The following is a 14,824-nucleotide window of genomic DNA, read 5'->3' as shown; positions in this document are numbered from 1 at the left end:
TGTTGGCTCGGGGTAGGGGGAGCTTTGTTCATGACGTCATGGATAGACAGTTGCCCTGGGTGACGGCCGTTGAGCAGCCCGAAAACTTCCGATCGGGAGCCTCAGCGGCGGCACTCGGGCAGTGGAGACGGGAGGAAGGGAGCGATGCTGCTGCCCCCGCTTTCCCATGAGAGGCTTCCGTCGGCTCCATTGCCCCGCTTCGCTCCGTGCGATGCAGAGAGCGACTGACAATGGTGAACACAAATCGCCCTTCCTCCGCTCCGGGGACTGGTGGTGCGCAGGCGCAATGATCGGCTGCTGTTGCACTCTGGTAATTGTAGTCATGGAGTGGCGCAAGAGACACGGAGAGATAGAGAGCTTGGAGAAAGGAATAGATCAGAGTGTGCCAGCTCCTTTATTCACCTCAGATTGGAAAGCACCTCCCAGCGGTAAACGACTCTTTAAATCACAGTCACTGTTCTAATGTGCGAAACGCAGGTGCCAAATGGTGCGCAGCATGATCCCACAGCAGCAGCCTGGCTGTAACTCCAATTGTTGATTATACCAACGTTGCTTGAGAGATAAACATTGGTTTACAACAGAAAGGAGGGTTACGTTACAATCACGTGAGGTTACTCTTCACTGGGCAGCCGCAGTCCCCAGATTTGTCCTTGTCCTAGTACTGGGCTCCCTCCAGTCCGTTCCTTCAATAGCACTGCCCTTTTGATTGGCCGGAGTTCTCAAAATCTCATCTTCCTCGGAAAGATTTTCCCAACTGAACACTGGAAGCCTTCAACTGCTTTTGCACTTGAGTTGTGCAGTCTGTTCCATGAGCTTCAAAACTTTCGACTTCGATACTCCTGTTGCTTTGAGATTTGTGAGCTGGTGAAAACAGAGGTAACGTTTATTTTAGTTTTCCAGCATCGACCTTTAAAACATTGCTCTACGTCATTTATACTGATACTCAGAGTTCTGTTTTACAGGGTCCCGGCAGTTTATATTTAACGGGTCCTTCTTCCAGAACCGCAGCCGCAGGCCTCCTGTGTTTAAGCTGACTCCCACCTCAGGCTGAGAATATTCCGTGAGTGTGGCGCTACTCTGATCCTCTCCTTCATGAAACCGTCAGCTTTGACACCGGATTCGGTGGTGTGAATGTAAATAAGTTTATCTGACAGTCACTGGCCGAAATCGGTGAAAACTTTCCCCAGCTTCTGCTTCCTCCCAGAATGGACCGGCTTCACTGAACTCCCTCCATCTGTTTTATTGTCAACGACCTGCGGATTCCGTTTTCTGTGTAAAATGGTGCCTTACGTCGACGTGGTTTCTGTAGTGTAGCCGTGATCACGTTCGCCTCACACGAGAAAGGTCCCCAGTTCAGACCTGGGTAGGAAGGGTAGGAGGGTAGGAACATGATTTTGGTTCTTTCTCCAGGTTATGAGGCGATTGCGTCTTCTTGGCGTTCTCATTCGCCTTGACAACAGCAGCCAACAGATTTTGCTCTGAAATCAGGAACACTTGACTCGGTTAAACCAAATTCGGTTTATCCAAATTACTCTCATTATGTTTGCTCTCTCTCTGTCTCTGTCTCTGTCTCTGTCTCTGTCTCTGTCTCTGTCTCTCTGTCTCTCTCTCTCTTTCTCTATCTATGTCTCTCTATCTCACTATGTTTCCATAAGCACCTTCACTGTATCCCGCTCCCTGTTCAATTCTCTCATTTTCTGAAGGAGACGGTTATTTAGAACTGAAGGAAGGATAAATATCCCGATTCTGATTAATTCTCTCATGCAATAGCTGTGAAGACACGGTTTATGGCTGAATTTGACACAGAGAGATATCCAATTTTGGTAACTGAAGGAATCAGGGAACAAGAGAAAAGAAAGAAAATTGTACTGAAATCGACCAAACATTGTTGAATGTAGGAGTGAGCTCGACGGGCCGAACGACCTGCCCATGATCCAATTAATTTTGTTTTTATCACCTTGCAGTCATTCTCTCACAAGCAAAGTCCCATCTATCCATCTATCCTCCGCTTCTCTCCCGCTCGCTCAATTCTCATCCCGGTCCCTCACACACTTTTCAACTCCGCTTCCCTTTGTGTCCCTTGTTCAGATGAAGCATCAGTATTGTCCCACAAAATATCCGGATACATTCAAAACCGACGCAATGATTATCTCTGCTTTTACGTATGAAGTGGCGGTGGGAGGGAGAGGGGTGGGTGTGTCAGTTGTTGCCGCCTGAAACTGGGGGGCTGATGGGGGATTACCTAGTTACTGGCCAGTGAACAACACAGGCAGTTCTGAGGACTGACTGACCAGCACTGGGTCCAGCGCTCACAGCAGATCTGTGGAGTTTGGGGATGTTCAAACCGGGACACAAAGGCATGACGGCACCACAGCAACTCGGCGATTCCGGATAATATCTGGACGTTTACTGGTTACCGGAAGTTGGTGAGTTGGCTGGGTGTGGATACCTGCACTCAGTAACAGAAAGACAAAGAATGAGACAGACGGATAAATAAATAGATATTAGGTTTTTTTCTTTACCCCGAACTGCGACTGACAATACAATTCGTCTTCTGTTTCGGCAACTATCTTTGATATTACACATTAACGTCCACCGGGATACATCGGCCCGGTCCAGTCCGAGTGGGTTCACAGTCCGCAGGACTGAATCCTTCACGTCAGCAATGGTGAGGAACAGATTGAGTTATAAATGGGAAGAGAATGAGAAAGGAGTTAGCAGTAGGCACTGAATCACCAACAAAAACTTTTGACGAAGAGAATCTGTAAAGAGACAAGTCCCCAGTCAGTGTGTGAGCGGCACCGACATTATCCTGTTCAACAAAGAAAGTCAGAGGCAGGCGGCTCCCAGGCACGGCAACTGCGTGGAAAGTCAGCTCTCCGCCTACAGCGGTGGAGAAGAGAGCGGAGATCCTGCGTTGTTGCTGAGGCAGTACGGCTGGTTCTTCCTCGTGCACTTCACGGGCCTGGGCTGCGATGCGTGTTGTTTTCTTGATTATAAATACACAGAGAGCCCGTTTACATTCTCGTCTCTACTGATCTGTCGGGAAGATTTAGTTCGAAATGCGGCAACTGACTTCATGTGTCGAGGCGAAAGCTGGTGGTGACCGAGCAAAAATCAACATCCTGGGAGAACGGCGGCCGGAAATTCATAAAAGGGGAGCGTTGAATGCCAAATGTATAAACGACGATCTGTCGTGACTCGGATTCGAACCGAGGTTGCTGCGGCCACAACGCAGAGTACTGACCAGTATACGGTCATGGCCTCACACTTCATCTGTGCGCTTCCTGTACTGTCAAACACTCTGACACCGGTGTGACTCACCCACTCACGCTCCGCGGACCAACATCGCGCTGTCCGTCCGCGCTTCCTCAGTGACAAACACAGAAACTATTGGAAATTCTCGGCTGATCAGCCGGATCTCTGGCAAGAGAAACGTAGTCCGTGTTACGGACCAGAGATCCGTCGACAGAACAGAAAATGCGGGCAAGGAAGTTTGGGCAGTGAGTGTGTGGGAGTGTATTTGACAGGTTAAAACCGGGGTGACCCTGCGGAAAAAAGAAACAAACTGCTGGTGGAACGCAATGCGTCAAGCAGCATCTGTGGAGGTCAAAGGATAGATGACGTTTCAGGTCGAGACCCTACATATGAAATTTGACATCAGGGATCGGCTGTAATCCAGATGTCGTCAATGGGTGTCTGTGAGCAGTTAGAGGGTGAGATCATTGACAGAAGACCCGAGATAAAAGAAGTAGGAAATGCAGAGCAGCAAGGCAAGTCCAGGAGGTGAGGCTGGGCATGTGCTTCAGCCCCAGAGGGAAAATAAACAAGGTAATGTCACAGATGGATGACCGATACAGACGAACAAATTAAACTAACAATTCCTGTTAGTGTGAATTGTAAGGCTGGCAGAATTAGGGACCACCAGTTGATGAGGCGTATTTAGAATGTTCAGTAAGAATGAATGAGTTTTTTCTCAGCTGTACGGAGCTGCGATGAGGCGAAACCCTTGCGGGGTATAAGAAATGTTGGAGTACACGAGAGAGAAGTCAGGAGGGCAAAGACGGGACATACCATAGCTTTGGTGGATAAGGTCAAGACGAAACCTAAGATATCACATGTATATTAAGAGCAAAGGGTAACAATGGAGAGACGAAGTCCAGTTAATGATCATTGATGTCATCTGTATGTGGAGCCACAAGGGAGATGGCCGAGGACTTAATTGAATATCCTTCGTCTGTATTTATCGTGGAGACAATCACGGAAACTCGATAATTCAGGAAAGAGAATACTGATGTCTGTAATCACATCCACATGATCACAGATGAGGTACTGAGTGTCTTAAAGCGCACAATGAAGTGAAAACCCCGAGGCCAGACCAGCCGTAACCTAGGATATTGTGGAAAGGCAGAAAATAACTTGTTGGGGCGCTGGCAGAGAGTTTTGTATCATTGTTGGAACTGTGTAAGCTGCTGAAAGGCGGGAGGGTGGCTGAAGTATTTTTACAGAATAAGGGCGGAAAAGACAAACCATGGACTGTAGGCCGGTGACGATGGGCAGGTTACTTGAAGGCATTCAGAGTGACAGGATACACCTGCAATTAGAAAGGGAAGGGCTCAATGGCGATAGTCAGCACTGCTTTCTGCGCAGGAAAGTGTGACTCAGGGATTTGATTCCGTATTTGAAGCAGGACGGCAGACGTTGTCTTCATGCTCTTTAGCAAGGCCTTGGACAAAGGACCTCGTGGTAGGCTGGTCAGGAAGTTTGGGTCACACGGGACCCAGGGTGAGATAGCCTTTTGGATGGTCATTTGGATTGCAGTTTGTGGCTGTGCAGTGCTTTTTTTCATGGAGGCCTGTGACCATTGGAGTTCTGCATGGATCTGTGCAGTGTCCCTTATATAGATACACCTGGACTGAAAATGTCGATTGCATAGTTATTACATTTACTGGTGACATCAATATTTGTGGTATAATGAAGAAGTTTATCTGAGATCACAACAGGGCCTTGATCAGCTGGGAATGTGGGCCAATGAATGGCAGATGGAATTTGACTCAGACAAGTGCGGAGTGTCGCATTTTCAGACGTTAAACCAGGGTAGGAACTGCACAGTAAATGGGAGGGCCCTGTGCAGCGTTGTAGAGCAGAGAGACCTCGGAGTATTATTTAATGTGTACATAGATACCGGAATTTGGAAACACACAGATGGACATGCCGGCGTTAACGATGTTTGGCAAGCTTGCTTTCATCAGTCAGGGCACTGAGTTCAAGAGGTGGGACGTCGTCTCAGAGCTGAACAAAACGTTCGTGAGACCGTACGTGCAGAATTTTGCGCATATCTGGTCGCCTCGCTACAGGGAAGATGTCGTTAACGTGGAAAGTGTGCAGAAAATATTCACGTGGGTACTGCCATGACTGGACAGCTTCACAAATAAGGAGAGACTAGATTGGCTGGAGCTTTTGCCACTGGAGCAACGGAGGCCGAATGCCGACCTTATAGAGGTTTATAAAATCATGAGAGGAATTAATCAGATGGATTCTAACGGCTTTTTTGAGCGGAATCGTTTGAAAACGGATGGCACACGTTAAAGAAGGGGCTTTACAGTCGTGTTAGGAATATGAGAAAATTATTCAGTGAAATGAAATATTACCAAGTTATAAATTTAAGGAAACTGCACATATGCCACAAAGGTGTTCCCTTGTAAAATCTCCTATTCCTTCAGACTCCATTCACGGGAAATGTCCAAACCTTCAATTAGAAATTAATTAATTAATTCTAATTATTTTTAATCCATCAGTTAGAAAGCGATGTAAAATCCTCGTAACCACGCGCTGGTAATTGGCAGGGAAAACGCAGAATGGGGAACGGATTTAAGTGTCTTGATTTGTGTCCCTGCTCCGTTACATTGTCGATGGGTTTTGGCATCAGCTGTCTCTGTGGCGCAATCGGCCAGCGCGTTCGGCTGTTAACCGTAAGGTTGGTGGTTCGAGCCCATCCAGGGGCGGTGAGCTCAGGTTTTCTTCCGGATAGTCAACACTTCTCTGTGCGCTGAAACAGCAAATCACCATTTCGTCGGAGGTGAGAACTTTAAATGGTGTCGACCGTGGTGACTGATAAATTGCACGAATTTTGAAACGTAAGTTCCATGGTTTCATGCAACCAAAAGATTGAAATGAAACAAAACGAAGAAACATTGATGTTTCCTGACGCCTAAAGGAAACCAGGGAATGTGGGATTTCTCTGTTGGTCAAAGACAGCGGCTTTCAAAGTTTCGATGACCACTGATAGTTCTGAAACTTTAATTTCCTCTATTTCCGCATGTCACATTTCCCTTTTCACTTTTATTTCAGCATAAATCCACAATTGATCAGGAGTATATCTACTAACATTTATTTTCAAACCTTTCAATATAAGCAAAAAGTATTGTAATGCGAATTGGTTAAGAATTGTGATTTCAGTCATTGTTGCACTGATGATGCTGGTTCATTGTCCAATGTGTCCTCACCGTTTTTCCGAAATATTCTCCCAACGACTGCGATGCTGACAAAACAAAATGCGATGCAGGGACATCATTCACTCTGATTCGGTTTAGAGCCAAACAGTCATGGAGTCACAGAGAACAGAGCACGGAAACAGGCCTTTCGGCCAACTGAGTCCGCAAAACCATTTATCATCCATCCACATCAATCTTAATTTACTCTTACCATATTCCTGTCAATTATCCCCAGGTTCTATCACTCACCTGCACACCTGGGACATTTTTGGCGGACAATTAAGCTCCCAACCCATACGTCTTTGGGACATGGGAGTAAACCGGTGATCCTGCAGGCAACCCACAAAGTCACAGACCGAGCTGTACACTCCACCCGGTTAGTACGGGTTCACGTTTGAACCCGGACCTGATGACTGGGCTTGCTGGAGCAATAAACAAAGAGCTGGACTTCCAACGTGTAATTTTCCAGAAACTGAGCCGTTTTACTTGTCATGAAAAGCTGTCTTGCAACTGAACGGGGCGGCGATTTAAAGGACGGCTCAGGGGTTATTGTTTCTATCCTGGGCTTGAGAAGCATTTCCACGAGCACTGTGCTCACAATCCAACAGTTGTCAGTTATTTTCTCTCCCTGAGAACACACTTTTATTAAACCTTTCTTCCACACGCTTTTCCTCTATATTTTCCTCTTTTCTGATGAAACTCTGTGCAGCGATGGCCAAGTAAATTTAATTTACTGCTTCCTCCGAGGTCTTTTCATTTCAATTGCTGCACAAGTAATTCAAAGGTTGTGTGTTCGAGTCCCACCAGAGGCGGTATTTTTTCCGCACTCGTTACAATGATAAAAAAGATCAGGTTTCGACTAGGTGATGACGGAACGGGATGGTGTGTAACATCTTGAAATCCAGGACATTGTTTGAATCAATCGAGTCGTTCACTCAACACGGACTGAGAATCCAGGTGAGGGCGGAAGATAGATAGTGGTGAGGGGCAAAGGGCAGATGTGATGATCTGAGCAGCTGGGAGTGAAAGCCGGGAGAGGCAAACGGCGGGAATGCGGAATTCTGGAGACAATATAATCACCCGTGACCTTCTTGGATGTCTGACCTGGGTGTCCTTATTCCTGTTGATACGTCTGTTGTAGTTCAGAAAGTAACGTCAACTTTCATCACCGAAATCTGTCTCCTCACAATACCCAGGAGCCGAGATTATCTGGTACCTAAACCCCCACATAAACCCGGATCATCTTAATTACTACTTTTCATTAAAAACCCTAACTCCGAACCCAATCGGCAGAAGAGTGTTGACGGAGCAGTTTCTGGTGTGTTGCACCTTTTGCTATTTGTTGAGGAGGCAACAGCGAATAACCGGTATTGAATCATGAAGTCTTCATAAAATGTGTTTCGGCCAATATTCGACGTTTTTTCACAAATATGTTGGTGCAGTTTGGAACCGTTATGAATATCGCAGGGACAGTTGAGCAGAGATTTTCTGGAATAGTGGCCAATGTCAGTGGCACGGTTGGGATGAGGAAACTGGGATTTCTTCATCTGGATGAAGAACATTGAGATGACACGTTACGGACCTCTTGGTGTACAAGTCCAAAGGTCACTGAACATGACAACACAGGTCACTCTTGCATCCGCGGGAAATGTGTAAGCTTAACCCTGCGGACCCATGTCGAATCTGAGAATATTCATGGGAATTAGTGTCCCTGCACTGACGTCTGGGAAACCCCGTGGTCTGCCACACTACATAACGTGACAGCCGTTTACCACTGCTCTCTCCGACCTGTTTCGAAGAAGTATTGGATGGGTTGGAAGAAGGGTAAATGCATCAAGCCTCAATGAATGGATCTGGGAGAGCGAGTTTCAAAGCACACACGGAGGGCACGAAACTACCAAGATTAACATGCTCAGTCGATAAGCGCAATTATGTAGTGAATGAAAATGAAATTTCAGTTGTGTGTTAGTCCGTCCGAGCGGTCTAAGGCGCTGGATTAAGGCTCCAGCCTCCACGGAGGAGTGGGTTCGAATCCAACCACTGCCATTGGATGAAACCCTTCGCTTCCACAAGCGTTTTCTGTTGCACTATAAAAATACATTGGGAAATGTTTTGCCGAACAATATCTAACAATCACAGATCACAGCGGCGTTGATCCTGCATTGTTGCTATGGTCAACGGCATCATTGCGGCTCCGAAGAACAGTCCTGAGTTAGCGGGGAAGTTGATAATGTGCACTGATCGTGGCCGACATTTATACGAAGAAAATGGGTGTAAAAGTATTTGATATCCGTGTGTATTCCAACTCATATCTGTAACGTAGCCTGCCTGGTATCTTGAAATAAGCAACAGAATAGCCGGCGTTCCGAGTAGAAAATACCTGTGCAACACAGTGTGTACCAGTTTGTCAACCGGACCAGGGCAAGGTCACAAAGCAGGACACACCAGCATTATGCAGACGATTATTACCCTCAACAAAGCACACAGTGGAAGGCAAGATAACGGCAAACAAAGTAATTGGAAATATTTTATATTTGAACAGATCGCCCATGTTTCTTGCTCCGCAGACACTCAAGACCAGTAGCGTTTCTGGACAGTTTTTCTTTGTTCTGTTCCTTTTTGCTGCATTTCGATTTATGATTGCAGATGCATGATTGGCTGTGCTTGCATGGAACCCGCCTTCATCACACGGCAATTCACCTCATAATGGAAGGTCCGCTGGGACTTGAAACCACGACCTCCTGTTTATGAGACAGGCGTTTTGACCAGATAAGCCACGGAGCCCACGGGCCGTCCGACAGCTGTAGCAATGAGATACAACTTCCATTACTTGCTCTTGTTCCTCTGCGGGCCAGGGAATTGCTTCAGATTCTGCTCATTTCTTCAGATTCAGGATCAGCCCACTTCCGACCATTGTATCACCGGATCCAGGAATGGATTCTCCGCAGTGCCAATTCGGCCTGATTTACTGAACACTACCTCGCCTCCACTCGCACCTCCCTTAATCCCTCTCCCGCCACCTCACCACCACACTCAGCTCTTTATGTGTGATCTCACCACAACTTCAGAATAAGTCCTCATGTAAAATAAAATGAGCAAACTCATGATTTACCGGTGTTTATCAACCGCCTTAAATTGGAAAGACTTTGAAACCAACTGTTCATTTTTCTGTTGAACGAGACAAGAACAAGGGGAACCGGGAATCAACCGTCATGAGTTTGCTTCCAGCGAGGGAGGTGGCTGATCTTTCGAATTTGTTCACCTTCGGGAATATATTTCTCCGCGAATGACGTTGGCAAAGACCCAGTATTCTGAATTCTGGCTCTCAAGAAGGTCTGGATATAAATCCGTCGGTCTCTGCACAGTTACGAGGACTGGAGAGGCGAATCCCTGCGTTCTTGAGTACCATCCTGTACGTACTAGGCTTGGACACCGAGATTTCTGCCTCGCCTCGCGCTTTCAATGAGGTGAGATCGTGTGACGTTCCCTGCGACCAACGACCCGCTCTACTTGCTGAATGTGACAAGTACAAGCTGTCACCGCCACTCACATCCCATTGGCAATTTATCGTGGAACAGGCTTTCAATTCCGCCTTTCTTTCTGATGGACGATATTACCAAGTTGTGTGTGAATTATTCCACATTAACTGCGCAAGTCTCTCCTTATAAAGAGAAAACATTTCAGTGCGCGAATTTTTTGTCAGAATATGTTTATCTGAAACTGTCTGGTCATCCTCAAATTACACAAAGCACAGCAGCAATGAACTGCATTCAAGTCATTGTTTTTCCTCTGTGCGAGAAGCGAGAGACGGAAATAACGATACAACTTGCACTTTTCGATGTTCTTGGGATTTGTAACCGGGTCATGCAATAATAATAACTCTATTTCAAAGTTTGTTCTTACGTATTTTCTTCTTCTATGTTCAACCTTCTCCTCTTCCATTTTCTCTGTAGTGACTTCATTTCTTTCCATAAAGAAAGGGATGCTTAATTCATGAATTTCCTGGTGATGGTCAGTTTAAAATATTCTTCATTCTCCTATTCATCCTTTCCTTGTTCATCTCCGTCGGATGTCTATATTCAGCAACAGAAATGACAGTGAGCTGCCAACAACTACATTTGAACTGTTTTATTGTGTCATTGTGCTGAACAGACGGATGTGGGCTCGTTGGTCTAGTGGTATGATTCTCGCTTCGGGTGCTGACGTATATAACATGTGAGAGGTCCCGGGTTCAGGTCCCGGGTTCAAATCCCGGACGAGCTGGTGGACATTTTGAACACAGAGGAAACATTCCCAAATCTGTCTCCTGCCACGCCAGTGTTCCGCGAAAGCCATTCGTGTAAATTCAAAAGCGTTTACCGCTTTCTGTAGTGCAGCGGTTGTCACATTCACCTCACACGCGAAAGGTCCCCAGTTCGATCCTGGGCAGGAGCACCATTTTGAGTGCTGCTCCAGGCTGTGAGTAGAGTGCATTTTCCTGCCGTTCCTATTCACTTTGACCACAGCTGCTCAGAGATATTGCTGCAAATAAACATGCAATGCGATTTTAGTTTGAATATATGATGGACCCTTCATTCCCAGCGGCGGCCGGACGAGGGACAGGACCAGTTCAGTATCAAGAACACGGCATGAAACATAATGGCTTCCATCATGATCTCGCTATTCTGAGTTTCCCACCATTGCTCCTTCCAACGCTTGAGAGCACAGGCGGTCTGTGAAATGTCTAGTGCAGTTCGAGTCCCTCGCTTTGATTCAGCGGCAACCACGTTATTTAGCGACAGGATTATCTCAAGGTGTTGGGATCAGCGGGAATGGCCAGGTGGATTCAATCCTTTATTGTGGCAGAGAACTTTTTTTTTCAGATATTTCAGCCGCCAGTCTCGTATAGCAGAAGCACACAACCATCTTGCAATGTCCGTTGCGCATTGGGATGTTCCGACTTGCTGCTGCAGTCTACAGGAAGTGTCCGTAGTGCAGTGGTTATCACGTTCGCCTACCACGGGAGAAGCCGCGCGTTTGAAACCAGGCGGAAACGTTTTGAAGGAATATTATGAAAAACGTTGACTGCCTGCTTTACTCACGCATGCTGTCTAGGTATTGAATTCCTCCAGCATTATAGAGTTTTTCATAGAGATTCCAGCATCTGCAGTCTTTTGGTTCTGTGGTAACATTGTGAAATGTTTGTTTTCTGGAAACAAAGACGTGGGAAAGGTACACAATCAGACGTTTATTGAATTAAATGCAGTTGTTGCTCCGTCGGCAAACCGAAGATCTCAGAGAGTCACATAGCACAGAAACAGGCCTTTTCGGCTCTCTCGACCGTGTGGACTAAGGTGCCTGTCTCAGCAGGTCCAACTTGCCTGTGTTTGGCCCATATCTTAGACTTCCTCATTTGGGCACTTTAGTCGAAGTCCAACTGCGCAATCCATTTCCCAAAGAAAAAAAAAACTAGCGAATCTCATTATATCCTGCAACAGTGTGGACTTGCCAAATACATAACACTGGTTATATTTTGCGAAGGCTAAATTCTTCACTTTCTCCCCGCCGTATCACTGCACGCATCCTGCAACTTTACCGTATACGACATGATCCTGAACTTGGTAATGCCGTTGTCTTTGCTCTGCCAGTAATGGGAAGTGTGACCTGATGCATTTCAGCGTAACACAGAAAGGGAGACGCTCTCAACTGTTCATCACAGTTCCTGGACCGGAGGTCTCAAGGACATCAACATTCAGCTCCAACTTGTCACCGGATTCCCATCTGGATTGAATGTTTCATTCGCCAGGAGAAAGAACGTTGAAGCTGAATCTGAAGCAAACTTAACAAAGGAAAATATGCCGGAACAATTGGCAGTTTGTCTGAGGAAGGTTGGGAAACTGCATTAAATCTCATGACAAAAAGCAATTAAAGCAGGACTGATTGGGGTTATTATAGATTGCACTAAATCGATACAAATCAATATTCTGGAAAAATCGCTAAACCTTTGGAACGGATTAAAATTCTGGTAAAAATGACCAAGAAAAGTAACTTATAATAGAATATAGAACGTGAACGTTAATGTGTGGGACACAGGAGAAGATTGTATGAGTTGGAAAACAATGGCTGATTATTCAGAACAGGCGAGGTGGCCGAGAGGTTAAGGCTAACAACTGCTAATCCATTGTGCTTTGCACGCATAGGTTCGAATCCCATACTCGTCGTGAGCTATTGGTTTGGGTAACAAGGTTTCAGCGCGTTCACTTAAACACTTCCCAGACTCCAAATTTTCTCACCCTCATACAAACCATTCTGGTTTGTGAGTCATGAAAGGAAAAGTTCACAATAAGAATTTCTCTCGAAATTTGGTGGAATGAGAATGGAATGAAAAATCGAGATAAAATGAGGTGACGACCGGTTTCGCCCATCCCCCTGACTTCCTCCAGCTGTTCGCAGAGGTGAATACCGAACGGATGTGGACTTTGGAAACTTCTGAAGAGGGAGCAGTGTGCACATTTTGGGAAGTGGGTTCAATTGAACCCTTCCTGCAGAGGGGAAGTGAGGAGCTATTGAGCACGGATCCGGTTATCCACTTGCCTCCACGGGAATTAAAATAAGGCCGTAGAGGCAAGGGGGTAATATTAGAATGGTCGGGGCTCATTTGGACGGAAGGAGCAATCTGTGGGTTCAACCTGGAGATGCAGGGGCGGTAATAAATGGCATTTTCTCGGTTGCAGTGAAGATGCAGAGGAACATTACCATTGCAGAATGAGTGCGGGGACAACGTAATTTTCGAAAACACACGGACTGGAAAGGAGGATGGATGAGAGAGCAGGTGGTTTACAGTGGATACATCCCCACGGTATTCGTGCATGTATCACAAGGCCAATGATTTTGGACAGAAGACAGATCGCTCCGGGAATGGTCCAGGTTATGATATGCAGGGGGCTGCGGAAGAGAGGATTAGTGTTCGGACTGAAGAACAGCAATAAGCAAACGCTGCCAGACACGTTACACATTAACAGGGAAAACGCTGTGTGATGAAATGTTCCGCACAACTTCGTGACTGCTGTGAGCGAGACAGGTGAAACTGCAGATTTTTCTGCATCTGTTCCTTAACTTCCGATAACTAGCATTCAGTTTTGTAAAGCTCTCCAGGATTTTAATAAGGCCAAGGAGGCAAGAAGGTTACCGTAGAATGGTCGGGGCTCATTTGGATGGAAGCAGCAATCTGTGCGTTCAGCCTGGAGATGCAGGGAAGGTAATAAATGGCATTTTTTCGGTGCAGTGAAGATGCAGAGGAACATTACAGTTGCCGAATGAGTGGAGGGACAGTACTATTCTCGAACATACACGGAGTGGAAAGGAGGAGGGATCAGACAGCAGGAGTTTGACAATGGATACATCCCCACAGATTATTCAGGCAGACTCTGGATGTCTTCGGGCAGGTAACACCATTATTTCTCCGCAATTCTTGCTCTGCATGAACGCATGTTTAGTTCGGCAAACTTTGCACATCTTGCACTGAAACCTACCCATTTCTATCAAAAATCAGAACCCCCAGTTCAGTCCCGAGATGTCTTGCGATCGCCCTTATTCTAGTCTCGAAACCAGCCTGACCCAATCGTCCTGCCCTTCAACACATTCATTGTCCATGCAGCACTGGATTCTTTCGTTTCAATGCACACCAACCTGTGTGGACACTTGTTGCTGTGTTAACAACCTACCATGTGATGCTCTGATTTTTCCAGAGTCAATGACTTTTTTTCTCTTTCACAACAAAATGTTTCATTAAGTCTTGAGCAGTTGATTCATCGCTTTAGACTTTCCACCAATCAATTAGAAGCTGCGTGAGGAGTATATATGAGCTTTCATTTTTCCGCATGTTGTTGTTTGGACCAAGAAGGCGATATTAACAAGGTGAATATTAACAATAGAACACTCCCAAAGTGAATAACATTGACATCTGTACAGCGGTGTATCATCCTGGCCGAGGAGCTCAAGGAGGACAGCGAAAAGTTTGTCGATAATACTGTTCATTGGGACTCTAATAATTGAGAGAGAATATTTATGCAGTGGGGTGAGTGCAAATCGTTGGAGGTAATTTATCGAGCCTTTCCCATAATAATTTCAGAGAAGTTTCATGTCACATAGACAAACAAGACATTTCTCCAATATCTTAATCTCCTTCTGCATGCAAAACGCTGGAGTAAGTCAGCAGGTGAGGCGGCGTCCATGGAGGGAAATGTCCGGAGCAGCGCACAAAACGCTGTACGAACATTTCCCTCCATAGATGCTGCCTCACCAGCTCAGTTCCTCCAGTTTTCTGTGTGCTGCTCCAGATTTCAGCATCT

General features: G+C 46.1%; 1 non-coding gene across 1 annotated transcript; it reads left to right on the top strand.

Moving 5' to 3' along the window:
- The first annotated feature begins 5,931 nt into the window (after positions 1 to 5,931).
- Positions 5,932 to 6,005, top strand: trnan-guu (transfer RNA asparagine (anticodon GUU)). The gene has a single exon. It is a non-coding gene; the product is annotated as a tRNA-Asn (tRNA).
- The last annotated feature ends 8,819 nt before the right edge of the window (positions 6,006 to 14,824 follow it).

This window comes from Pristis pectinata, chromosome 17, assembly GCF_009764475.1.
Source record: "Pristis pectinata isolate sPriPec2 chromosome 17, sPriPec2.1.pri, whole genome shotgun sequence".
Lineage (NCBI taxonomy): Eukaryota > Metazoa > Chordata > Chondrichthyes > Rhinopristiformes > Pristidae > Pristis > Pristis pectinata.
The sequence above is the reverse complement of the archived record's forward strand: the minus strand, read 5'-3'. Positions and strand labels throughout refer to the sequence as shown.